Raw genomic sequence first — 26293 nt, 5'->3', positions numbered from 1 at the left:
GCCGTGATCTACAACATCATGTACCAACATGTCAAACTTCGAAAGAAGCTTGGGATAACCTTCAGATCGTATTCGAAGGAAACACTTCAGAGAAAGAAGCTAGACTTCAAACTCTTACTTCCGATTGTGAAAACCTTCGAATGGATGACAACGACACTTTTGAAGAGTTTCATCTTAAACCCTCTGAGATAATCAATGCCTCTTTCTCTCTTGGAAAGACTATCTTTGAAAAAGATATAGTGTGCAAAATTCTCAGATTTTTGCCACCAAGATACGATTCTAAGAAACATGAAATCATAGAAGCAAATGATCTCTCAACTCTTTCACGAAGCACACTCGTTGGAAAGTTAAAGATCTTTGATCATGAATCACAGTCTATTCAAAATAAAGGAATTGCTTTTAAAGCTACAAAAATTCTGAAAGCTCCAATGGAAAGGAATAGACAGATGGATGATTCAGATGAGAAGATTGCGAAAAATTCTGATGATGAAATTGAACAATCATTATCATTGATTACTAGACAGTTTCGAGATCTCTTAAAGAAGCGAAATAAGAGATTCGTTAAGGATACTCATCGATCTCCTCGTCCACGTGATCGAGTTCCTGTCAAAAAGGATCATGAAGAAGATGATGAATATCAGCCGCAATGATTTAAGTGTAAAGGGTTTGGTCATATTGCTAAAGACTGTCCCAATCTTAAGAAATACACTAGAAGCAAGGCGTTGGCTGTAACTCTAGATGAGACCTCTGACTCATACGATTCTAAAGAAGAGGAAACAACTAATATTGCATTAGTTGTTAATCTTATCTCTTCCTCCTCCACTAGTGATTTACCCATTTTAAAAATGGACATGTCTTCCGATGTTATTAAATCATCTAATGGTAAAGGTAAAAATAAGACAAGATGCAAAAACTGTCTCAAAAATAGAATTGCTAAAAGTTGCATAGGCAACCTAAGTCAATCTCAAGATACTTCGTTAGTTCGAGGTACCAAGAAGAGAATTTCTCATACGATACTAGATCAAGGACAATCTTTTTGTTCTGATTTCCATAATGAGAGAAAATCTCATACTAATACCACTTGATCGGTATTAGAATTCTTTCCTCATCATGTGTGCCGAATTTTGAGTGAGGAAGATGAAAAATCAAGGCACTTATGTGTAGATTATGGAAATAAAATCTAGTATTTTAAAATATTTGATATATTCGTATTTTTAGGAATATTATATTTTCGGAAGTGTGAAAATTATAAAAGATCCTTCTCCTTCTTTGGTCATTCCTTGTCCGAACCATGAGTCTGGATCCAACATCTTCCTTTGGCAAGATGCTAGATCAGAAAGATCAACTTAAGATTTAGTCTGGATCTTCTCTTGATATTAAAAGTAAAATTATAAAAGGTGATTGGCTTAGCAAGAAGGAAAGAGAGAATACTCTGAAGAAAGATCAGTGTATTAAAGCATTGACACACTTTTATGTTGAATCAAACACAGAATTATATGCTCTTGCAGAATCCTTCACGAAAATTTCTCACCTGCAAGAGATTCTGGTCAAGCAACAAGGTTTTCTACTTGAAGAAGAAGTCTGAAAGTAATAATCCACCTTCATTTAGCACTGATACGAAGGACTAAGTTGCAAAGAGAAATAAACATCAATTTTTGATTTCTTTCAATGATTGTATTAAGTCTATTATGAATAAAATTATTTGATTTATAATTTTTTCTTGTGATGGTTTTTGATTTACATAGCATGTTCTTGAATGCTTTATTATTTCTATGGATGTTTATGGGATGTTTGATTTCGGTTTTATTACCTTGATATTCGATCTCATAATAGTGTAAACCCTTATGGTTTGGGTGACTTTTTGATTTAGCAGGATTAAGTTCTAGCCCATGTTGGTAGGCTTTATCAAAGGATCATGAGGGGTTCTGGTAGAAACAGTATGTGAAAAAGTCACAATATGTTGAATCGGTTTTGGTTTAGCATAAAAGCATATGTGTTTCGACAGTTTTCAACTTTTGCTTGCAAATTTTAAAACCGATTTTCAACCTTTCTCTGGTAAAGGTTGCTTGTTGTTATTCTTTTGTTTTGCATAAGGATGACAACATAATGATATTTCAATATCAATTATCCCTGGAAGAAGATGCAAACATATTGGAGAAGTGGATGAGAAATTTGAGGTAACAATGTTGTTAGTTAATTGTTTTCCTGTTTAAGAAAAGCCTGATTTTATTTCATATATATTTTGCTTTTGCTTAACAAAATTTCGGTATAATTGATGTTTTATTCCATTATGTGTATATGCATGTGTGTATGATTCAATTGGTTCCGGTTAAGAAAAACTATTGTTATCTTGCTTTATTGTGTGGTATCAATTGTTTAGGCTTACAAAAATTTCGATGCAATTGCGGTGTTTTAATGCTTATGTTGATTCAATTGCTTCCTATTGAGGTGAATAATTTTGCAAGTTGATTTATTTGGTTTGTATGAATTATTTATGGCTTAACAGAAGAAAAGGTTTACGGGATGGATTGTTTAGTCCAATTCGATTCCGGATAAGAGAAGCTAAGTTTATCTTAGTTAAACTTATCAAAGTGGAGGTTTCGGCTATTCAAGTATAATCGAATGCCTTAACAAGAAATGCTAGTTAACTAACCTAGTACTTGTCTTGTTTAAAACTGAAAGGTCTAAGTTATATGGATAATTAGAACCTGATGAGAAAAATAGAGTTATCTTTATTTTGGTATTATCGAATGAAGCGGTTGTATTTGTACAATCGGTTTAGCAAATGGACTAAGTTGCTTAGTTGATTTTTGGGTTGCTAAACTAAATTGGGAAAATTGCTTCGGGCAATTGTTTCCTTGATAACATATCAAAACAAATTACTTTGTAGTTTCGGTTTTGATATTGGTTATCAAAAATGGTGTGTGGAACCCTCGTGCTTAACTCTATAGGTTTGAAAGTCTATTCTGAGATTTGTAAGGTTTTTTTCGTATTGCCCTTTAGTTTTTCGTTTCTTTGTCATTTTGTGACAAAAAGGGGGAGAAATATATGGAGTAAACAAGTGATACTGGTATTGATTTTATATTGATTGGTATCACTAAGGAAAAGAACATTTGTGCTTAAACGTTTATCTAACGAAAGAGTGAAAGCATAGACTAAGGGGGAGTAGCATATGATATTAATTGGTATAACAAAGACGTGCGAATTGATGAAATCTACCTATATCGCCTTTAGAGGGAGTATTAGCTTTGTTATTATAATGTCAACAACGGCATTTAAGGGATTGAATGAATGCAGGTTATTGTGATGTTGAATTCGAGAATCAAGCGTATGTGTAATGAATTCTTGTAATTTATTTATCCATATGATTGTAAGAGTTTTGTCACTAAAATTGACAAAGGGGGAGATTGTCAGAGCATAGCTCGGTTGAACCCACCAAGGTTGATATGTCAAGTTTGATTGTCATATTTTAGTGAATCAAAACTCATTTTAAGAGTCGCTTGATTATGTACTAGAGTCAACTTCGTATAGGTTAGCTTGAAAGTATTAGGATATGAGACATTACAAGTAGAATATTTGAAGAAGTGAAGAAGTAAGAAGCTACAACGACAACATCATCCTTCAACTTGAGGTTAGTGATATTTGACTTGAACTGTTTCATTCCCTAACGTATCTTTCAAGTCATGCATATTGGAAACGAAACTGTGAAGCATGAACACTCTAGATAGACATAGTATTAAGGAATGCAATATGAAGTTTATTGCTTAACCATTAAACTTTGTAGATAAGACATCGACATAATCGTTGAAATGCTATTGTGATTATGTATGGGTATGAGGTGAGGATTTCATCCTAGGAAACAATGTTTTACATGTGTTTTAAGGAAGTAAGTTCATAAACTTGTTTATGAATCGAAAAGGAAATCGCCAGACGTTATTGGGATTGTTATTCATTGCATATCTTGTGAACATCCAATATGTGTGATTTAGTATAATCGCTCACGACTTGTTTGTGTTCTTGGTAAAACTTTTCACGAAGGCCTGACTTATGTACTGGTATGACTTTTATTAGTGAAACCGATCTTAAGCAATCACCTGAGATGGTATGATCGAGTTTGTATTTTGTTGAACCGAATCTGGGTAAACGGGAACCGATCCTATAAAGAGGTGCAACACATCACAAAGGGGAATCGATCCTTGTATGAGGTGCAGCAAGTTTGTAGCAGAAAGGGGAACCGATCCTATGGACATGTGCAACACATATGAGTTAGATATCATATATATGCGGGGAACCGATCCTAGTACCTAGTCAACCAAATTTTGGAAAGCTAGTGTGATTATGCACAGTACTCACATGGAGGTAGAACTGAAACTTGTTTTGGTAGAACCGTTAAACCCATGATTTCCGATTGAGTGTTTATTAATCAATTGCATAGTTCTTGAAAGTCAGATAAACCAATTCTAAATTTGTTTGGAAGTGTGGCAAATCGGTTTCAAGGTTGTAAGTATGAAAGAGGACTTACAAAGTAAGGATGTCGCATACTTTGAACACGTACAATAATGTTTATCTTTTATTGTTCAAAGTTATTCCTTAATAGCTACAGGAAGAAAATCCCAGGATCGAAATATAAATAAGTTAAGAATCTTTTAATTAAGGTTTTTAATTTTATTTTAGGAAAATAAGAATTAGTAATGTGCATTTACTAGTTAAAGATTTTCCAAAGAGATTATCAGTCAATATTTGGACAGAGCATTTCCAGGAATTATGGAAACCGAATTTGTGATTTAATGAATATCTTGAGAATATTTTCGGTTTTGGAAATTCCTTGGTGTCCAAACTTCCTTGTCTATAAATACTTGAAGTTTGCATTTCTAGCAAACCAATCCTTCGTGACAGCAAACTTCCTCGGTTCTGTTGTTACTGGTGTAGCCGCCTATTCGGAAATAAGAGTAACCTAATTAAGTGAAATTTCTTTCGGCCGCTCAGTTTAAAGTCTTCTTAGGGATTGAGAAGCTCTACGAGTACCGTTGGTGGGAAACTAGATAATTTCGGTTTATCTTGTGTTTTCGATTGATTTGATTGACTAACGGTGGTTGAACTTTGATTGCACCTAGTTTGTTTATGCTTGAGAATCTTCTCTTCTGATATAAGATGCACTCAAACTAGATCGAAGTTTCGACAGGGATCTTTAGACTGTCCTTAGTACTAAAGACGATCTTGTGATAATCCATTGTTAATAGACTCCGTTCTATGCGTGATTGATCACAAGAGATTCAAGTTGTTGTGTGCAGGTGTTTATTGAAGATATAAGAAGATTTGAAGACAGAAGATATTGAAGATTTCTGATTTGGGGTTCATAATCTTTGGTGTCACAATACTTGTTTCAGTATAAGAGGATCCAACTATAATCGGTTTACCCTTGTGGTAGATTGGATTGATTAGTTGTGTAGATCGGCATCAATACAATTCTTTGTGATTAAAAGTATTGATTGCAAAATCTTAACAATTACCTTTGGTGATTGAACATAAGATAGATCTAAGAACATGATGAAGGAGTTTATGTTAAGATAAACAGAAGAGCCTTTGTCCGACTCACATCACTTGGTTGAATAGAGTTGATACCAAACATATTTGTTGTTCCTTTACTGTTTGGAATACGAACCAAAGGAATTGTTCCAAGTACTTGACTTATACATAAGTTGGAGGCGTGGGAATACAGACGGAACTAGGTGAACTATAGGTTTTAGTTACTTGGTCTCAACTATACGAAGTTAGGTTTAATTTTGTGTAGTGGCTTAATCCTGAGAGTATTAAATTCTGGACAATATCCCCGTATTTTTCTGCATTTGCGATTTCCTCGTTAACAATATCTTGTTGTGTCATTGTACAAGGGGCAAAACAAGTTGCTGAATTTTACGGAATTGAGAAGACAACCGTGCAGAGGAAACTCCTTGAACCGAGCAAACTGTTAAACCTCACACAGATGCACTGCAAGAAGGGAGTGCTTTGAATTCGAGAGATCAATCTGTAAGACTCTGGCCTAAACCAAGACAATGGTCGTTCCAGAGTCAATTCGGTCACAAGAGAAGATGGGTCGATCTGTAGGAGGGAAGCTGAGAAATGTGTGAGATCAATGGTGATCGAAGATTGTAGGTCTGTTGTATATTCTGTGTGAAGAAATAAAATAAGCTCTGATTGATTGAATTTGCTATGTTGAGAGTAATTGCTCAGACGTTGAGTTGTTAATCTTGTGTTGTCTGTTTGACGAAAGATTGTCTTGTCTTCAATCATGATTCAGAGACTTATTTATATTGCTAGAATTGTAAATACCTTGATCCCATGAAGTGTGACAGTTGCTGGAGTCAAAGAGTGGGGAAGTGGAAATCGTGTTAAAACCAGTTGCTCATCGTGCGGAGACTTGGTTGATTTTTACCCACTACTTTGCTAACTCCTTCAACTGATTGCACGACTTGCTCACATTCTCATCATGTGTATGAACACACGTGCAGTAGACCGCCAGAACAAAACCCTAGTTAATATCCCCCCATGTAACACAATTGATGTCTCGTGAATATGGAGTCTGCAAAGTGGACGTGTATTTAGTTAGTCAGTTGCTGACTTCATGGGACGATGAGTCCTTGTATTGCTGAGTCGAACGTGATTTGCAAATGTTTTGAGACTCATGAATTGAACATGTCTGTTGAGACAGAGGTATGATTCTCAAGTAAATGTTGATAGTTAAGGTGAGCAAATATTGCTCATTCGATGGATTGTTGAATATTGATAGTTGAACCAATATTCCTTAGTCTGAGCAAATATTGCTCATTTGAGCAAATGTTGCTCGTTTGATGAATTATTGGTAGCAGGACCAAATAAAATATTAATTTAAAATACTGGAACCGAGTATTAGAATGTTGATCACGGGATCAACGTAAAATTATTAGTGTTTGATTCTGCTCAGAATTATGTTTTGCAGAGCTTTGGATTCAAAACCCTAATTTTGATCAATTGTTGATCAATTGATGATTTATTGAAAATCAACCACAGAGTGAAGGAGGGACCAGCTACATGGGATGATGGATCGACCATGTAGCGCCCAGATGCTCGAGTGAAAAAAATACCAAAGTCTCTTGAAAACCAGTTGGTGGAAGGATGATTAAATGCTGGTCTAATCATTTATTAAAATAATGCTCATCTGAGCCTTAGGTGATAAAACCTAATTAATTATGAAGAGATGAGGGACCAACCAAGGGGTCATGAAACCGGACCTGGTTGGTCACGGGATCGACTGACGATCATTCCATGAAATTCCAAGTTGTTTGGAAGGATTCTGGACCTAATACGTGCGATTGTGCAAATTGGGTCAAATTGTGAAAATACATGGGACCGGCTCCTTGCAAACCAAAGAGCCAACCTTGGTCGGTCAAGGTAACATGCTCACATCGCCAGAGTGTCTGTGTCTCAGTCCTGATAATTTTGATATTTTATGATGTGCGTTTGAGCAACATTTTGAGAAAATATTAAGAAATCAAGGATTTTGCTGAAACTGAGGAAACTTCATAAGATGAAGAAAATAATAATAATAAAATAAAGGAATCATGAAGTGTGGGACTGGATATGGCCAAGGCATGGTCGGCTGGCCAAGGAGCCCAGTCCCATGGCACTTTTCCTGATTTTATATTATTTTCATGATTTTAGGGAAATATCATGAAATCAAGGAGTTTGTTGAAACCAAGGATTTTTGTTGAAATCAAGGAGTTTCCTTGAAGTGAAGGAGTTTCCATGAGATGAGGGAAACTAATAATATTAATAATAATAAAATAAGAGCGTGTGGGACCGGCTTGGGCATGGTCGGACGGCCAGGGCCCGGTCCCACGAGTTTCCCTAATTTTATCCTTTTTCCTTAATGTGAAGGAAATATCATGAAATCAAGGAATTTCATGGGATCAAGGAAATAATAATAAAATAATAAGGAATGCAAGGTGTGGGACCGGCCACAACTAGGGCATGACCGGCCGGCTAGTAGGCTTGGTTAGGCCTGTCAATATTTGTCCGATATCCGGTATTCGTTTCCGAGTATTCGAGATCCTATAGGATTTTATCCGTTTTATCGGATATCGGATATCAGATCGGATATTTTATCGGATATTTCTTCCTTAACATATCGGAAACGGATTAGACCCCATCCGAAATGTTAATATCCGATATCCGATAGTATAGGAACTTATTTGTAATTTATCCTAATTTCGAGTCTAGTATCGGATATTGTCGGATAAATATCCCATAAGTGTCAATTATGAAAATGTTTTACAAGGGTTTTTAAGCTTTTTTGTTATAACCGGATACTATCGGATATTTATCGGATATCCGACAGCTTAGCCTATCGGAATCGATATCTGATTTTGATATCCTATAGGATATTATCGGATATCAAATATCCGGTAGTGCTTAACATGTCGGATATCGGATTTCTAAATATCCGACGGATATTCTTCCATTGACAGGCCTAGGCTTGGTCCCGCACACCTTTCCTAATCAATTGTTATTTCCTTGATGTGAAGGAAACACCATAAAACTGAGGAGTTTCTTTGAAACGAAGGAATTTTGTTCAAATGAGGGAATTTTCATGAGATCAATGAAAATAATAAAAATATGATAAAATACAAAATTGGGCGTGGGACTAGCCACGGCACGACCGTCCGGCCAGTGGTCCCAGTCCCCCAGCGTCATGATTAATATTTTATTATTTATTATTTTCTTCCTATTTTGCATAGGTTCATCGTTCCTTCGTGTTTTAGAATGCTCGTTCGTGCATTCAGGTGCTCGTTAGTGTATTATTACCAAGTACACTTGCACCATTTTGGTTAGGGCTTACTCGATAGTGGCTCAGATGCCCGTGTGTTGAATATTTATTACTAACCCATGGAATTCTGCTGGGAGGAACCATGAATTGAAGTAACGAAATACTATGAAAAACCTAGAATATTTTCCAGAGACTCAGTTAATGAATCTAATGATTTACGAATAATTAATTGAGGGCTCTATACTAGTACGATCGTCTAGGGACATTAATTATTCAGGAATTGAGTGATATGAGCTTGTTGAAGCGTCATATTTCTGTTATATAGTCAGGGAAAACATTGTTACATCCTGAAGACGTTATTGCTCTATACTAGCAGGCAAGCTCTCTAGGATCCGTCCAATCTTTCGATTCTATATAGAAGTAATTACTGAAATTTCTCAGTATTCATGAGATATGTCGTTACCTCAGCTGCGAGACTACACATTTACATATACTCTGAGAGACAGTATTCTCAGTCAGAGATTCTTGTGGCATGAGCTTTCACGCTTTCGATAAGAGACATGATCCTCAATACTCATTTGATTGCTGGATCAGGAGCACATATAATTATGGGTTTACGATTTTAGCCCTTGTCGAAAATCCACCATCTACATTAAGTTCCCTGCTTAGTGAGGGACAGTCATGTTCCTCAGTCAGCACTGGATGGTGATTCTCCAGTTACAAACAAAATAAGTAATTGAACTTAGTCGTAAGATAAGATGTTACCGGATTTTCGATTGCGCGAGCAAACCACATCTTGAACGAAGATCCCAGTGGCATGACAGAGCATCGTCTAATAAGCATAAATTGGTGTTGAACCACTGATTTTGATGACAGGACCTTGGTCGCTTTAGGATTCATGGGTCGGATCCAAAAAGGAAATCCTTGTGAAATTAGGTTTTTGGAAATAAAATTTAATATAAAAGGGAATTAATCCTTTTTTTTTTAATTTCACCTTCACACGACCGACCACCACCTTCATCTCTTCATCACCCTCACGTCCGAGCACAGGAGGGAGCAGGAAAAATTCTCGCCGGAGCTGTTGGTGCTGTTGATCGCCAGCGCCGTCCGATCACCGTTCAGTCATATTCCGGCCGGCACCGACCAGGCGAGTAAAAAAAAAATCAGAAGTTCATGAGTTTCATGAGTTGTTCATGCTTGATCATGCTTAAAATTATATACATGTGCATATATGAGCGTGAGTTTTGTAGAAAACCCTTGTTTTTTAGAAATCGTGTGTTCGTTCGATCGTTAGTTTAAGAAACTAGTAATAATACCTGACTTAGGAGAGATTCTTTTTTATATATAGACCTGTGTCTAGTGATAAAATTTTGTTTATGAGCTTTCATGGAAACCAAAAATTTATCTTAAAAGTATGAATTTTCACAAAACTGAAATAAACCCTCGTTTCGAAGACGGACGATCGTACGAAGGAAAAGTTTTTTTCTTATGAAACCATGGAATATCCACGATTTATTTTTAATGTAAAACCGTGACGTGTTCACGGATTTTTTTTTTACGTGAGTTTTACTCACATAACAAAATTTATTTTACGTGAATTTTGAATAATGTTCAAAGGTAAACAATTATTTATGATGAAATATTGTTTAGTTTTCATGATTCGATGGTGAATGTTCGCATAGTAGAAGTGTTCACGATTTTATGAAAACCTGAGTTTTGCTCGTCTTTTGTAGATTTCGAAGAAACGAGCAAGTTTTGAAGTGTTAACTCTCGTATTACAATCACTACTATTAGTGGAATCGTAAAAAGGTAAGAGTCAAGAATTACCATTTTTCAGATACTAGTTGAGCATTTTGCCATTTGCATGATTCCATCATCTTGTCGAAATTTGCATCTGGATAATATATTGAAGTAGAATGTTATGTGAATCTTACAGCTACTTCGCAAGGATGTATGATTCCCAAGATAATGATGCCTCCAGAGATGATACATGTGTAGATAATGATGCCTCCAGGGACGATACATGCATGGATGAGACTTTTATTGGCGAAGAGGAAGATGAAACACCTGGAATCAAGAATGTTCCAAATATAGAGGATGTGTTCTTTGTGGATCAAGGGTCTGAAAAGCGTCTCACAACTCCAGCATTTCGATTTCTGATAAATCCTAGAGAGGTTATTCAAAAAAAATTGGTGACTCCTCAGGCAATGCCAATACAATGTTTCTTCAAGCTTTGATGTGGGAACGTTTCAATAATTATGCACCCATTCCAAGTACCATCTTGCAAGGATTGAATGCTGATGCTCGCCATGTTTTCTCTGAGAAGACCAATGTCAGGATCATGCGCTGGTCCACAAAGCAACCTCGACTCAAGACTCGCTTGATGTGTTAGACCATGAATCTGAATTCAACTTTCGCCCATGGGTGTCAGTTCCTTCTTATATTTCTCAGTTGACAACTTTCACTGCTGGAGAGAGTATGACTTTGAAATCTGGTGTTGATTGAGTGACGGCAAGAGGTCTTTTATCTTGAGTTGCACTCTTGGTCACCTGATATCAACAGTACATAGCAAATTCTTGGTGGAAGAATACAATATTGATAGAGCAACTCGGCAAATGGGTATGAATCAGTGTGTTCCGACTTTTCGAAGAAGGAAACCATCAGTTGAACAGCTCATGACCCGTTTAGACCGCACACATGTGGAAGGAAGTGAATACTGGTTCCCTAGCTCTGAGGGAATCACATATGTAACTCCGGGTTACATAAACTTTTGGGATCAACAACTCGGGCATTTAATCGATTTCGTGTCGGTTGATCAATCTTTGGTGAAGGAGCCTCCTTCTACTGAGATGATTGCTACTCGACCAAGACTGAAGCATTTCCCTAGTGGTGATAAACGGAAAACATCTCCAGGATGTTCACAAGTAAGTATTCTTTGTGTAATTTTCATAAAATTATGATAATTGTGTTTTGATTATTGCATCAAAATTTTCCACAGGACGGTCGTAACGTAAGACCTCGAATCGATGTAGACCTCTCAGAAACTGAAGCAACTATTCATGGTGGAAAAGGCAGGAATAAGAATTATAAGATGTTACCTTACACCATAAAGTCCCCTGTGACTTCTTTGGTGAGTTGTCAATATTTCTTTCACCACGACTTCTTCTCATCCGTGTAATTAGGATCTCAAAACCAATGTTTGTCACTTTTTTACAGAATTTTACTCCATCAAGTATTGATGGTCTTCAGTTTTCTGCCACTGGGAAAACAGTTTCTGGTTTGAGTGAAGAAGAGGCCGTAAGTATTTCTTCGTATATCTAATTATGATGCTTTATAGATAAAATGCTAATTTTTGAGAATATGTCCAGGAGGATGTCGCCATGGAGGTGGAGAGTACTGGTGATGTTCGTTCATCCTCGGAAAATGGCGATAAAGAAAATTCTCAGAGCTCAAAACCGAATGAAAGTGACGGTGCTCTTGGTGTTGATGCGGGTAATTGAGGTTCTTCGAACGCTTCAGAGACCACCCAAGTAAGTATTTCCCTTACATTCAATCCATAGGAGAATAAAATTCCTGATTTACGAATGGGTGAATGAGAATTCATGTGAATATACGAGAAGTTTTGCCGAAATACGTCACCAGAAATTTCAGATCTCAGCCCTTTAGTAGAAATGCTGTAGAATCTTCGTACGATGTCGGATTTTCGCAATCTATCCATGTATCCTTATGCCCACGAAATTTCCAAGCTTTTGAAAACAAGATTTTAGAGTTTTGAGCACTTTTATGAGGTGAAATCAGCGAAATAGTAAACTTCCAGGAGACTTCCAGAAAATTTTCAGTTGTCATGTAGTCCGATGTTTTGACCACATATTTTTGCTCGTTCATCCAATTGTTATGAAATTTTTATATGTTGTAAATTACATACATACGAATAGAATGGTATATAACTAAGTCTTATATTCTTCACCAATTGCTCCCAGTTGGTCGTTTTGTACAAGGAAGTGTAAAATCTTCTCAGATGAGCTTGTTGTAAAACGTGTTTTTGTGACTTTCACGTTATTTGCTGATGTATAGCATGTAAAATGAAGAACTTAAGTATCATTAGTTAACTTTCATGCCAAACTTTATGATTTACTTTGGTTTCATGCTTGGATGATCCTAATCTCATGTAATCTTCGTATTAGGTGTCAAATACCGAAGTTGAGAATGAAGGAGCTAATAATGATGACTCGAGAAACCCTGGGTTTATTGGTGGAGATACAACCATCTATGCACTTCAAGGCCATGAGAGTGTTATCACTGATGTTGAGACTTCAATAGTTATTGCTTCAGTGGCGGAAGAAGCTGAACCGCGAGTAGAAGAAACTGTTGCCATGACCGTAGAAGTTTCTCCAGTAATCGAGAATCGTATAGTAGTGCATGAATACCCGAGTGCAGGGATTGCGATTGTCCCTCCATTTGATGCATCACTCCCATATCACGAACTGGTTGGTGGATTCAGCGTTCCCATTGGATATGCCGGCTTGTACGAGAAGATATGGAAAAAATTTGGTCACATCATCGTTACCAGAAATCCCAAGCGTGCTTATTCTTTAACAATGCAAGTAAGAGTTATCTTGCATGTCGTAAGTGACATATGCGCTAGGGCCAGAAATACCATCACTCCAGATGTACTCTTTGATTGGGAGTTCAACTTGGAGAATTCTGAGAGACTTGGCTTCAACGTGAAGTGGCTTCGTAAGAAGATAAATACTATCAAGGACTCATGTGAGAAGAACATATCCTTTCCAAATGATGCTGTGATGGAGAAGGAAGATAAGATTGTTAAGCTGACTGAAGAGCTGAACATGGAGAAGGCGGCCTTACAAGTCTTGAATGATGCAGAGGAGCAAAAGTCTTTCCTTGCTGATTTTCTTTGATTTCCTTTCATAATCTCTTGAACTTATGAACTTCTGAGAGATGTGAGGTTTTATTTTTCGGTTTTTAATTGGTTTTGGACAAGTAGATGATTGGGGATTTTCTTTGGATTTGATAGAGATTTTCTTTAAGTAATCTGAATTTTGATAAATTGCTGGATTTAAATTACTAAATGCAAGTATCGCAAACATTTTGGAGGAATTGAAATACAATGAAAGAAAATCCTAAATGCCAAATATTTTGGGCGTTCGTGCTTTGAACACCCGATACCCCAAATGTCTAAGACCTTAGGCGTCAAAGGCCTTGAGCCAATTCTCGTGAATTACAACCACGTTCTCCTTGTTGCCCACGTTGGTTAATTTGTAGTATCCACTAGCGACTTATTTAGAGATCATAAAAGGTCTTTCCCAGTTGGAGTTCTTTGCAGAATGAAAGTTACGCTTAGTTGCTTTGAGAACTAAGTCTCCTTCCTGGAACTTGTTAGACTTGATCGTCCTCGCCCTGAATATCTTATGTTGGTTTGTAATTCTCCATGCAATAGAATTCCATGTTGTTGAAGCCTTACGATTTTGTGGCACGTATGGACATTCATGCGAAGGACAATACTTGGGATACTGCTTATCGAATTCAGCCATTATTCCAGCAATGACTGTATTAGTGAGATGTTCGCTTTGGAGAGGTTTTGCGTCTAACCACTTAGTGAAATATTACTGAGATGAGGTTATCCATTCATAGCATTTTTCAATAGCTAAGTTGTTGGTGGAGTAAAGCCCTCGAACCAGAGCAGCATGTTTGAAAACTGATAATATAGACACATGAGGAGGAATAATACTTGCCTGAGCGCCGAACCTTTTGATGAAAGCATTTGCATTTTCTTCAGGATTTTGTGTCAGCTCTGTCAAGGCCTTGACCTCCTCCAGATACTCGAACGGTGAAATATCTTCTTTTTCTTCTTCTTCTGAATCAGAAGTTTCTTCAATGGAGAAGTGTGCAATTGAAGGTGTTGGTGTTAACTTTCCAGCATGAATCCACGTACGCCCTAAGACCATATCATATCCTGGATCTTCTCGGATTATGTAAAACTTTGTTTATGTCCAGACTGAGTTTATGTTCACCTTGAGGGTAATGTGGCCATAAGCCTCTCTGGGCATTCCTTCATGATCCATAATTGATGCTGGAGCATGAATGGATTCTTGTCGTGTGATACCAGCAGCTCTGAGAGTTTTCAGAGGGTTAACATTAACAACATTGCCGACATCAATCAATGCTCGTTTGAATTCGTTTCCCTTGAGATGGACTGTGGTGATAAGTCCCCAGTCGTACATTTCTTTATCTGTTGCTGCTGAAGGCTCATATGGCGTCTCCTGGATCGATAAACGCTTTCCTGACACAATGTGGTTCAATGCAGCAAACATGTCTCCCCTTTGAGCTTTTGATAAATACAGCAATTCGCAAACATGCTCAATTAAGGATTGAACTGCTTCTTTGACAGGCGGTTCAAAAAGAGTGAAGGTTCTGACTGGGAGAAGATCCCTGGGGACTCCTTCAGTCCCCAAGTTAATCTCTCCTGATTCAATATTTTCTTTAAATATGCGCTTCAAAGTTCTGCAATCACTTGTGGGATGGTTAACGAACCTATGAAAGCGACAGTAACGAGGATTTTCCATGGCCTCTTCAGTTGGTTCTTTCTTGACATACGGAAACTTGATTGCGCCGTGTTGAACCCAGGCATCTAGCAGTTAAATAACTTCTTCAATGGAAAAGGGTAAGTCAGGTGCCTATGGATCAACTTCTGTGTTGAACAGGAACTTGCGTATTATCCTTCCTTTACGCCTTTGAAGGAGTTGAGGAAGTATGCTTGCGTTGTGGCTCGGATTTTCGTTTTCCCCCTTCTGCAACAGCGTTTGTGGAAGTTGGAGGTTGTATTGTTTGTTGATCAAACGTCTGCTACCTCGAGTCTCCCGTGGTTCTTCGATTTTTTTAGTTTTAGCCCTCTCCAGTAAAGCAGGTGCAGTAGTTGTCGACCTCTTAGCTGCTTCATGAAGTTCGGAGAAAGTCTGGAACCCTAAGATTTTCCAGTAAAGCCCTATAGACTGGAATCATTCCGTTGATGCACAAGTCCACAAGTTGTTGTTCTGTGACATTTGAATCATGGCAGTCAAAGCTTGAACTCTGAACCTTTTCACATAATCGTTAGGATGTTCGTTGCTCCTTTGAAACATCCTTCCGAGTTCAGAGAGGGTGATTTGCTCTGAAACGAAGAAATACTTTCTGTAGATCGCATTAATCATTTCTCCCCAACTATTGATACTTCCTGGTGCGATATTGTTGTACCAGGTATATGCTCTGCCTTTCAGAGACTTTGAAAATTCCTTCAGTCGGACAGTATAGTTGGATTTTCGAGAGACATGTTCTCGAGCGTTGCCCGTTTGTAGATGGTGGATTTTCGACAAGGGCTAAAATTGCAAACTCATAATTATACGAAGCTCTGATCCAGCAATCAGACGTGAGTATTGAGACACGAGTCTCTCATCGAATTCTCAACGGAGAGTACTTTCTGTCGGAGTACATGTAGATATGTAGTCTCACGACTGGACAACGGCATATCTCATGAATACTGAACACTTTCAGTGATTATTTATATATAGTATCACGAGATGGACGACTCCTAGACAGCTTGCTCTGCTAGTATAGAGCGATAACGTCTTCAGGAACAAACAACGAGTTTACCCTGACTATATAAAGGATATGACTTACCGACAAGCTCATATCGGGATAATTAATGCTCCTGGGAATCTTTCCCTGCTAGTATAGAGCCACAAAGTTAATTATTCCTAATTAAGATTAATTCTGTCATGACATTCACTACTGAATTCTCAGAATAATCTATTATTGCTCCTATTCCATGGTCGAATCCACGACTGATCCCATGGAATGGCAATAACAATTGTTCTGATTCTATGATCGAATCCACGGCTTGATCTCATAGAATAGCAATAACTATATTATCTCATTACTCCGATTTCATGATCGAATCCACAACTGGTCTCATAAATCGTAATAGATAAATCTTAATTACTCCGATTCTATGGTCTAATCTACGATCCCATGGAATGGTAATGCTCACTTTATTATTCTGAAATCGTAGTCAAATCCTCAGCTGATCCTATGAATTAATAATAAACATCTTATTACTCAGTTTTGTGAATTATTCTCCACTGAATTCGACAATTAGTAATAAATAATCAACAACCGGGAGTCTGAGCTACCTCTAAGTAAGCCCCGATTTATATGGTGAAAGTGTATTCAACGACAATGCACTAACAATCACCGCACGAACGAGTATTTCAAAATACAACGAAACGATGAACCTATGCAAAATAGGGAAGAAAATAATAAATAATTAAAAATATTGACCAGGGTGCTGGGAGATTGGACACACGACCAACCGACCATGTCGTAGTCAATCCCACGCCAGTTTTATATTTTTAATGCATTTTTATTATTTTCCATGATTTGATGAAAATTCTCTCGTTTTATAAAATCTCCTTCGTCTCGAGGAAACTCCTCGACTTCATGGTGTTTTCATAAACCCATGAAAATAATATAAAATTAAGGAAAAATAGTATGGGGCGTGACCATTGGCCAACAGGCCATGCCTTGGTTCCAGCCGGTCCCACACCTCATGGTTCCTCATTATTTTATTATTATTATCATTATTTCTCTGATTTCATGAAAAAAATCCTTGATTTCATGGTATTTTGCAAAAATTATGAAATAAATAATATAAAATTATGAAAAACTTGTGGGACCGAGCCCTAGCCGGACGGCCATGCCCTAGCCGGTCCCACACGCCCCTTTATTTTATTATTATTTTATCTTCCTTGAATTTATCAAATTCCTTGATTTCATGGTATTTCTCTCAAATTAGGAAAAATTCCCTCAAATAATAAAAAAATACTTAAAAAATATTAAAAATTATGAAAACTTGTGGGATTGGGCCCTAGCCGGCCGACCATGCCTCCCATGGCCCCACACGCCCTTGTTTTTATTATTTTAATATTTTTGGCTTCCTTGAACTCATGAAACTCCTTCACTTCAGGGAAACTCCCTAAATTCATCAAAACTCTTTAAATCCATGATATTTTTCATAAAATCATCAAAATATTATAAAATGAAGGAAAAGGCACCATGGGACCGTGGCCACGACCGGCCGACCATGCCTTGGCCTCGGCGGTCCCACGCCTCCTTATTCCTTATTTTATAATTATTTTCCATCATCTCATGGTGTTTTCCTCAGTTTCGTCGAAACCCTAATTTTGACATATTTTCTCGAATGGATGCTCAATTGCATGCCAGAAAATATCAAAATTCTCAGGACTGAGACGTGGACGCCTTGGGGACACGAGCATGCTATCTTGACCGACCAATATTGGCTCTTTGGCTTACATAAGCCGGTCACATCAAGTTTCACAATTTTGACCTAATTTGCACAATTGCACGTATTAGGTCCAAGACTCTTCCAAACACTTTGGATTTTCATGAAGTGATCATCAGGCGGTCACGTGACTACCCAAGGAAGATTTCATGACCCCATGGTCGGTCCCTCACTCCGTCATAATTAATTAGGTTTTCTCACCTAAGGCTCAGATGAGCATTTTCGAATAAATGATTAAACCAGCATTTAATCATTCTTTCACCAAAAAATCGTCAACTCTTCAGGAGTTCTTTGTATTTTCTCACGTGAGCATATGGACACTACATGGTTTATCCACGGTCCCATGTAGTCACTCCCTTCTTCGTCCCATGGTTAAAATTCTGACGAACCATGAATTGATCATCAATTGATCAAATTCGGGTTTCTGAATCCAAGGATCATCATTCCAGATTCCAACCTTAATAATTTTACGACGACTTCATGGTCATTAATTTTATTAATTATGCTCGGTTCAACGACCAGTATTCTAATTAATATTTTTGGTACGCTGCCAATAATCCATCAGATGAGCAACACATGCTCAGACGATCAAATATTCAACAATTCATCACATGAGAAACACTTGCTCAGATGATAAATATTTGCTCAAACCAAGGAATATTGGTTCAACAATCAATATTCAACGATCCATCGAATGAGAAATACTTGCTCGCTTCATCGTAAGAACTATACCTCTGTCTCATGACATGTTCAACTCATGAGTTTCAGAACATCATGTTCAACTCAGCAACTACATGGACTCATCGTCCCATCAAACCACGAAGTCATCAATTGACTAACATACCACGAGACGTCAATCGTGTCACTTTGGGGGATATCACTTAGGGTTTTGGTCTGGCGGTCTACGGCACGTGTGTTCAAACACACGATGGAATATGATCAAGTCGTGCAATCAGTTGAAGGAATTCACGAGGTAGTGGGTGGAGAATCGACCAAGTCTCCACACGTTGAGCAACTGGTTTCAAACACGATCTCCACTTCCCCACTCCTTGATTCCATCAACTGTCACACTTCATGGGATCATGGTGTCTAGAATTCTAGCAATATAAATAAGTCTCTGAATCATGATTGAATCATCAGCATCAATAATATCATCAATCTCACGTCTCATCGACAACACGAGATCATAAACTCATGAATTGAGAAACTACTCTCGATTGAGCAATTTCAATCATTCAGAGCTTATCATATTCATAATTCATACACCCACAATCTTTGATTACCATTGATTCCACACATTTCCCAGTTTCCCTCCTACAGATCAACCCATCCTCTCTTGTGACCAAATTTACTCTGGAACGGTCATTGTCTTGATTTAGGCCAGAGTACTACAGATTGATCTCTCGAATCTAAAGCACCCCCTTTGCAGCGGTACATCTGTGTGAGGTTTAACATTTCGCTCAGTTCGAGGAGTCTCCTCCATACGGTCATCTCCCCAATTCCTTAAAAATAAGCAAACCGTTTTTCCCCATCTACAGATTGGCGACCACAGCGGGATATCATTCTCTCGGTTGCAATCTCACAATTCCACAAGATGGTTGGTCTTAGGACTAATTCAACTAATTCAGATCAGAATATTTCAAACGGCAACATTCCTCATGTTACACCTGGCGGCATGGAAGGCAGAGGGATCCCGACTTTGGTAGAGTTATCTCAAATCCTAGAGGTCCATACCAGGAACATGAACCTGATGAAGGAGACGATAAACCACATCCTCGACTTTCTCATCAGATTAGCATCCGAGTTAGGCGGTATCTCCGATCCAGAAGCCTCAACATCGGGGACCGAAGCGTCATATGACCCTCAAATCAACAGCTTCACCACATACGAGAAGCCGGTGGAACAAAAGGTCACACATTTGATTGAAAATCTATGAGAACTCCTACACTTCTCCAGGGATCAGCGCACTGACACATTTTCAGCACTCAACCGGATATCATCCAGCGTGCAAATAACGCCACCAACACCATCAGTTGAAGAAGTCTCCCTAGTGCCTGGGCATTCGATCGACAACATCTCTTTTGGAGAAGAAGATCACATGACGGATGAAGGACACAACCGAGCATTGTATGTTACTGGTTTCATCAAAGGAACCGAATTTAGAAGAGCTCTTGTCGACACCGGTGCTTCCACTAACATTATCACTATGAATACTCTCAGGATGGCCAGATTCCCACAAGGTAAAATCGTTCGCTATCCCATCCTAATAACAGGATTTGAAGGAAGTCAAAGCCATACATATGGATATGCATACATAGATTTGGGGGTTGGGCCGATTCGATCGAAAGAAAAGTTTCATGTGATCGAGCAAGAACCTGACTACCATATAATACTGGGACGCCCATGGCTCCATGATAACAAGGTGGTTCCTTCAACATACCATCAATGCATTAAGGCTCTGCTCGAAAACAAGATCGTTCGCATTCCGGCTTCAACATCTCCTTATGCTCCCGTCTATGATACTGAGTTCCTTGAATCTCAAAAAGGCGTCCCGGAACCTCCGAGCAGGATTCGCAGTACTCCACTTCCAAGCTGGAAGACTATCGAGAAGGCTGATAACGATCCGTCATCTTCAGCTGCTAAAATGATCAAGTCACCTACTACACCGACTAAACGCCATAATGATCAAGTCTCAACTCCAGGGTCAAACTTCACGATCGATCGAGATGTACAAGGGAGAGTCATTTATCGTCGACGGAAAGATTAGCAATTAATCGGGGAGAACGATGAAAAGTCTCCCCACCATGAAGAATCGTGTCAGAGTGAGCTATCACTTGAAGAAGAAGTCCAGGATGCCCCACGATAACTACAGGACGGCACTGACTCTACCACTGATGATCTTGAAACAATCAACATTGGGACTGAAGACGATCCAAGGCCATTCCTGATCAGTTCAGCACTATCACCAGAGGAGCGGACAGAGCTGATAAAATTGTTGAAAGAATATCAAGATGTCTTCGCCTGGACGTACGAAGAAATGCCGGGTCTGGATGACAAACTCGTCACCCACCTGCACATCGTCCCTAGTTCCAAAGCTGTCAAACAACCGCCTAGACAATTTAGACACGAAGTCGGGGAGCAAATCAAGGTCGAAATCCAGAAACTGTTGGCAGCAGGGTTCATCAAGCCTATTCTTCATCGAACGTGGCTAGAAAATGTGGTACCTGTTAAGAAGAAAAATGGTCAAATCAGATGTTGTGTCGACTTCAGGAACTTGAATAAATGTTGTCCAAAGGATGATTTTCCTCTACCCAACATTGACATGCTCGTCGATGCAACCAGTGGTCACGGTATGTTCTCATTCATGGACGGCTATAGTGGGTACAACCAGATCAAGATGTATGAACATGACGCCAACAAGACTGCGTTCCGTAGTCCCATTGGGAATTTTCACTACACTGTGATGCCCTTTGGATTAAAGAATGTTGGCCACCTATCAACGAGCCATGACTGCCATATTCCACGACATGATGCACAAGCAAGTAGAAGACTATGTTGATGATGTGGTGGTAAAATCTAAGACTCGAGCATCTCATCTCGAAGTTCTAAGGCAGGTGTTTGAAAGATGCAGAGAATACAAATTAAAAATGAATCTTTTAAAGTGCGCATTCGGAGTTTCTTCCGGAAAATTCTTAGGATTCCTGGTCACGGATGAAGGGATCAAATTCGACCCAGACAAGGCAAAAGCTATTACCACCATGCCTCCTCCACGAACCGTGAAGGAGCTACAGAGCTTTATGGGCAAGGTAAATTATATTCGACGCTTCATTCCTGGATTAGCTCAACTCATTGCTTCGTTAACACCTCTGCTGGAAAAAAGGAGCAAGCTTCACCTGGATAGCTGTTCAACAAGAAGCTTTCCATAAAATACAACAAATATTATTGTCACCGGCCGTCATGAGGTCTCTAGTACAGGGACGACCTCTGATTCTTTACACAGCCTCCAGTGACGTCGCCATCGGCGCACTCCTCGCTCAGGAAGACGATGATGGCGTCGAACGACCGATTTACTACTTCATCCGCACAATTAGAGATGCTCAACTCCGATATCCAAAGGCCGAAAGGGCATGCCTGGCATTGGCACATACAATCCAGAAGTTCAGACATTACTTACTATCTAACAGGGTCGTACTCATCTTCAAAGCTGATCCCATAAAGTTCTTGCTATCAAAGACAGCCTTGATAGGGAGGCCAGCGAATTGGCTACTCCAGATGTTAGAATTTGACATAGCTTGAACTCCACCTAAAGCCATCAAAGGTCAAGCGGTCGCAGACTTGCTCGCTGCTTTTCCAGGGGAAGACACAACAACACTACATGAAGAAGTGCCCGGCGAATTCCCAGACATCTTGGTCATCAAGGAAGAAACATGAATTCTATATTTTGATGGATCTGCCACCCTTAGTAGTGACACCGGAGGAGCGGGCATAGTACTGGTGTCTGGTGAAGTTTTCTCACATTCGTTCAAGTTAGATTTCCACTGCACCAACAACTCAGCAGAATATGAAGCCTTCCTATTAGGATTATCCTTGGCCAAGCAAGCAGGAGCAACACACCTTGAGATAAGGGGGGATTCAAAATTATTGGTCAACCAGATGAGTGGTACGTATTCTCTCAAGGAAATCACACTTGCTCCATTCAAAACTGAAGCTCAGCGACTGTTGACCTATTTTGCTGACGCAACGATCGTCCATACTGGACGGACTAACAATAGGCATGCTGATTTCCTAGCAACTCTCACCTCCAAGCTGCAATTTGAAGGAGCAGAGAAAACGATCACTGTACAGAGGCGTACCGTATCTTCAACTTGTCTCACTCAGATAGAAGACATTCCAGCAAACGATTGGCGAGCACCCATCATTCATGAATTGAGCAGCTCTGTTTCAGAAGGCCAAGTCAGTCTCAAAGAATTGAAGAACTACTTCTTTCTCCATGGAGGACTATACTATCGAAACCCTGATGGATCTCTATCACGATGTCTTGGGAGCAACGAAGCGGAAGAACAACTCAAGCGCATACATGAAGAAATCTGCAGGCAAACGTTAGTGGTAACACTTTACAGAAAGCTTCAAAGAATTGGATACTATTGTCCATCCATGAAAACTCAGTCAAGAGCTTTACAAGGATCTTGTCCTGATTGCCAAACACCTCCTCATCACCTAGAGATTTTGACAGTCCACCGCACCGGGGACTGGAAGGAGCCTTACATCAAATACCTCCGGGATAACGAACTACCACTAGAAAAGAAGAAAGCAGTCAAACTCATTCAGAAAGCTAAGAGATTCTTCTATCTCGATGGGATCTTATACCGCAAAAGCTTTGTTGGGAATTTACTGAGGTGCTTAGCCGAACACGAAATCCTTACAATCCTGAAGGAAGTACATGATGGAGAACATCAAGGAAAGAGGAAATTATTTCTTCAAATTCATGAGAAATATTATTGGCCAACCATAGAAGATGATGCAGCCGCACACGTTCAGAGGTGTCACCAATGCCAAACCCATGGTAATCTCATCCACAGTCCTTGTGTCCCGTTGAATTATGTGAATAGTCTGTGGCCTTTCTACAGCTGGGGACTAGATATCATTGGGAAGATCAATCCAGCATCTTCAAAACAACATGAATACATCATCATTGCGACATAGTATTCACCAAGTGGGTCGAAGCTATTCCTCTTCGAATCACCACTGGAGTTACGATTGCCGCCTTCATTAAAAAGCACATAATATGCATATTCAAAGTTCCTAAGCATATCATCACAGATAACGGAACTCATTTTGCCAATCAAGATGTTGAGAATCTTCTCAATAAATATGGGATCAAAAAAATCTTCTCCACACCTTACTATCCACAAGGAAATGGTCAAGCAGAAAGTACCAACAAGACTTTGATCAGGATTATCAGTCGTACGATTCATGACAATCCTCGATCATGGCATGAGCAATTACCCATGGCTCTATGGGATTACAGAACTGCACCAAGGAGCTCGATCGGTACTTCGCCATATTCCCTTGTCTATGGAGTCGACGCCATACTTCCAGCAGAAATCAAAGTTCCCTCATCCAGGAGTGCAGCATCCAGTGGTGTACAATGGGATGAGGCTGAAATCTCGAGATCAAGGATCCTGAGCTAGATATGCTTGAATCAAGGAGAACCAAGGTGGAAAAATATGTGGAAGCTTACAAACAGAGGATCTCCAGAGCCTACAACAAAATGGTAAGACCTCGAACATTTCAAGTAGGAGATTTGGTATTAAAGACGGCAAAGCACATTCAACAAGACATGTCTGCTCCTAAGTTCTCTCCTAAATGGGAAGGGCCGTATGTTATTATCAAAGCAGTGTCTAGCGGATACTACAAAATTTTAGCAATCAATGGAGGAAAGGAAGGAAACATCATCAATGGCAAATGGCTCAAAGCTTATTATGCCTGATCCACGAAATAAACTACCTCTTCATCATTTCAAGCATTTTCAAAAATGTAATTTCATTCCTCCAAAGAGCATGCGAATGCTCCTTTGTTCATTAAACATTTCATAAACGAGCAAAATTCGTTTATACCATGATCAACTGTTTCACCTAACTAGAAACTCAGATTTATTCAAAAAACAACAACCACAAATGCTCACTCAGAGCAAACTATCCAGCAACGGATAATCCCTGTAAGAAGCCTCGTCAAGATTCTTCTGAAAAATCTTAGTCTTTGCCTTCAAGTATTCGACCGCTTTCTCAACCCTTGCTGACTCCAGAGCCAGTATCCTCTCCTCATCCAGTAAAGCGGCATTCATGGAAATTGCATCGGCAGCCTCTGCCGCCTTATGAACCTTGATTATATCAAGACGACGACGGAGCCAGCTTACATTGAATCGCAATATCTCACAATTCGAGATCATTTCATCCCATTTGTGCAGTTCAATGGTTTTTGACGTCTCACAAATGCATCTGGTTCATTTCCTCGATGATCGGCAATAGCCCCGCTACCGTGGTTAAAAGAGTTGGAAGAAAACCTTTCCACACTTCTGTGGTAGCAATGTGACCATATCTCTTCCAAATCTTGGTGTACAGAGGCGCATGACATTTGGGAATCACGAATCCACTGACCACTTCATTGTCTGGGAAGGTATTAATCAATGGAGCTTCGAATAAGAGTCCAGCGGTTGGGTATTCACGAACATGGACACTGTCTCCAGTCTCCATGGATCCTGCAGAACCTTCACATGCCTGGTTGCTGCTTTCCTCAACCTCAACCACGGTCATGGACTTTCCACTCTTTCTTCGTCTAGCATCGACGACGACACGGACATCCGCCTATGATGAAACGAAGGAGTGTTAATCCCGGGACTCAGTACAATCTCAAGAGTCATAGGTTTACTTACAGACGATCCAGCTTCAGAATGAGCCGATCCATACCGGGCAGGAGCTCTAACAGTCCGCTTAGGCCTTGCATTATGAGAAGTAGCATTCTTCTTACAGTCCTACGACAAATCATTCTTGTGATCAACAATCTCGATCGAACGGGGACAAGAAAGGAGAAGAAGAAGAAGTGTACAACTTACTGAGATAGACGTTGCTATTTCACGCTTCGACTGAAGATCATCTTGAGAAGAAATGTTGTTGCTCGACATGACGACAAGGAGGTAGGATCAAAACTTCTCTGCACGATGAAACTGACTCAGGAATGAAAGAAATATTTGCGTGGATCATAGATTTGGAATCTTGAAGATATATATATCAGGCGATAGTCATCACTCGCGAATAGTCAACTCAGTTACGAGTTTCACTGAAACCCTAGGCTTCAAAGATCGATACTGAATACGCGGAGGAAAATAACGCACTGGGGGATGAACATCACGGGTCAAAGGATAGGCAACGCGGCCTTGTACACGTCAGCCGTGTGTTATGTTACTTCTCATGAAAATCGACAAGTCATGATGAATTTGGATGTATGGTCATTGGTCCATGTCATGGATTAGAAGAAATCGGCGTTAACAAATCATTCAGAAGAAAAGTCTAATTGAAGTAAATTCATTTGAACAGTCAAAAGAAAGATATCCACTATGAAGACTAAAAGGGAATGCT

This window comes from Papaver somniferum, chromosome 9 (assembly GCF_003573695.1).
Source record: "Papaver somniferum cultivar HN1 chromosome 9, ASM357369v1, whole genome shotgun sequence".
Classification (NCBI taxonomy): Eukaryota; Viridiplantae; Streptophyta; class Magnoliopsida; order Ranunculales; family Papaveraceae; genus Papaver; species Papaver somniferum.
This window is presented reverse-complemented; position numbering follows the sequence as displayed.